The following is a 3,430-nucleotide window of genomic DNA, read 5'->3' on the forward strand; positions in this document are numbered from 1 at the left end:
TGAGCTTGTCCTATCTTTTTACGTTTGCGAGATCGCTGATAAGTATTTACATCATCATCGAGAGTGATCTAATGTTGGATTTCGTTCTCATTGTTTATAATAAATTTTAAGCGCATGTTTAGTCTAATTAATCAAATCCAACCCCCCCCCCCCTTTTAATTACTTTTAAGTCGTTGCTTTGTATTTGATTTTTCTAGACATAGTAAGTTAAACCGAGTCTCTGTGGATTCGACCCAACTTACCGCTATTACAATTTTGGTTGTAATTTAGTTCGTAGTTGGAATTTATTATTTGGTGGACTCGGCATCCGTCAAAACTCCAAAATACCAGCAACAACCATGAAACATGAGCAACAACCACAAAACAGATCAACGAACTCATTTCACAAGCCTGGGGACCAATAAAATTTATTTTATCACCTCGTTCAAGTCTTTTTGCCACCCATGACCGACTATGGACCACCGTTCAATTTGCTTATATCGGGACATAAATATGTAAGGATCCTTTGTCCTCATTAGTGAAGGTTTAAGTTTGATATTTCTTAATGATAACTTTGATTTCTCATATATTTTGAATTCTAATACATACATTTAGCATAAACCATGTTACATCTATGAACAACATAAAATCCCATCAATCGACACTTCAAGATAAATGCTAGGAGGTGTACCTGCAATCGTCAATCGTATCAGCTAAAAAATCAAACCCTTGTTCTATTTACTATTTAAAGTTCTGATTTTTTACGTAATTTCTTTAATTCAATATTTTATTTATAATTTAATTTAGATTTAATAACAAAGTAATTTATTTATCGTTTAATAATATAATTTTTATAAAGATAATAATTAAATATTTTTTATAACTAATGATTATCTTAATTATATCTTAGATTTTTTATATTCAAAATGAGATGTTTATCACTCTCCCGTACTTGATTATGTTGATCTATAGTTAGTTACACAAATTAAAAAATTAAGCTTTAATAAGTACGTACAATTTACTTGTAATCTTGAATTTTAAGTAATATGCATCAATAAATAATACTTTATGCATAAAAAATTATTTTTAAAAGTTTTTATCAAATGCTTTATAATATAGTGTATATATATATATATATATATATTGTTTTTGTTTTGTATTTCTTTTTTTTCCTCTAGTTACTTATATTTTTTTAGAAATAATGTTATAGAACATCCAATAGATTTTTTAGAATATAGAATAAAAAATTAAAGTCTTTCAAAAAGATTTACATTAAGTTTTTATTATTTTTAGATATTACAATACTAATTATCTATACTATATTATAAAACATTTGACAAAAACTTTGAAAAACCAATTTTATGCATGAAGTATTGTTTATTGATGCATATCACTTAAAATTCAAGATTACAAGTAAATTGTGCATAAGTACAACTTATTAAACTCCATTTTTTAATTATTATAAGTGACTACAGATAAACATAATCATATACAAGATAAACATCTCATTTAAAGTATAAAATTTAAAATATAATTAAGATAATAATTGAGTTTTAACAAAATACTTAATTCTTATATTTATAACAAGTTATATTATTAAACTAAAAATAAATTGTTTCATTATTAAACCTAAATTAAAATATAATAAAATTTTGAATTAAAGAAACTATATAAAATAACAATAAGTTTTAAATAGTTAATTTGATACTACCGATATAATTTTTTTATTTTTAATAATGATTTTTTCAAATTTATATTTATTTCAGAAATAAAAACATTATTACTTTCACAAAACCATATAAAATCGTAGTATATCGACATATACCAAGAATAAAACGAAACACTAAAATCGAGATGTATCTCGCTACATAGCACAAATACTCTTCTAGCATATATTTACATGTTCAATGTGTAACACTCCCAAATCCCAAAGCAACGGACTAACCCAAGATATTTAAATCCAACTTAAAACCATAATGAAATTTATTGGTAGCCAACTACTTGAGACTTATAAGGAGTTAACAATTCTCATCTTCTATCCATGTGAGAAGAGTTGTTACACAATGTGTTTGTAAATATGTTGCCTCCAAAATCTGCATCAAATTGAAGATTTAACAGTGTCTCATGGAAATTTTCTAGCCCGCTTAGAATCTTGTCTGAGCTTTTGTGTTGATTAGATTTCGTGACTTAAGCAAATGGGAACTAGACGACTTTGCAAGAAAAGTCGCCTCACTCGCTAGAGGCATGCAAAAGGAGCCAAGTGACTTCCCAAGCGACTTCAGTCACAGGGGTAATGAAGGGTTGTTGGCCCGTTTTTATGCGGTTTCCTTATTGTTTTTCAGTAGTTCTCTCCATATTTCATTGTGATATTCACCCAACAGATAGATTTCAGATAGTGAACTTCTTGGTGTTTTTCTTCGTCCATGGTTTTTCCCGTTTTGAGTTTTTTCACATAAATTCGGTGTTTTTCTATATCTTTCCGTCAAGTGCTGTGATTGATTAAAATCTCCAAGTTTATCATTCCACATTACCAACAACTTCGAGTTCATATTTGGGTCTTGATTAAATTTGATTATTTTCCTGCATGAATTTAATCTCATTAATTTAGGATGTGATTAAGATTGTGTGGTCAATATTCGCGCATTTAAAAAAGCTAATTTTTCTTATATATTTAATTTTAAAGATTTTTTATTAATAAAAATAAAAAAAGAAAATCATATATTATTTTAAACAATTAATTTTTAGGTAGAAAAACTAATTGAAGCAAAAAAAAAAAAAAAATCAGCTAAAAACGTCTGTTCTTAAAATATATTAAAGATTCGTTTTCTGTTCTTTTAACCGAGATTCATAAGGTGTGCTGTGTGCATATCAAGGATTGTATCGGTTGATTTTGGAAACCGAATCAATTGCTGCTTTACTTTTTATGTTTATAGGATTCACATAGTTAGCCCTTCAACTTTAGTTTCTATCATTTTCAACCCCCTAACCAAACCGTTTCTTTTATTTCATCAAGTCTTGTTAAATGTTTTGTGATATGCGTTGTTAAGATAACTTATATAATATCTATACTATCTTATAAAACAAATTTAGCAAAAGTCTTAAAGTCTTAAAATTCTAAATGACCAAAATACCCTTTATACTCACTTTTTCACTTTTTCACCAACTTCTCTCCTCACATACACTCACACTCTCATAACCGATTTTTTAAAAATTATAATTTTAAATTTACACTTTATACATCTATAATTAATTAATTAATTAATTTACTTTACGTCCTTTACTTTTAAATGTTTCATTTTAAACATTTATCAAATTAACATACATAATTGTATATCAATTAAAACATGTTTAAAAAATATATTTTTATTTTAACAAGTTACAACATTATAATCGTCTCGTTAATACATTCGAAATGAGTCCAATATTGAATAGTTTTTTACTTAATTGTATT

The sequence above is a fragment of the Cynara cardunculus genome, assembly GCF_001531365.2.
Source record: "Cynara cardunculus var. scolymus isolate 2C chromosome LG 1, CcrdV1, whole genome shotgun sequence".
NCBI classification, from domain to species: Eukaryota; Viridiplantae; Streptophyta; class Magnoliopsida; order Asterales; family Asteraceae; genus Cynara; species Cynara cardunculus.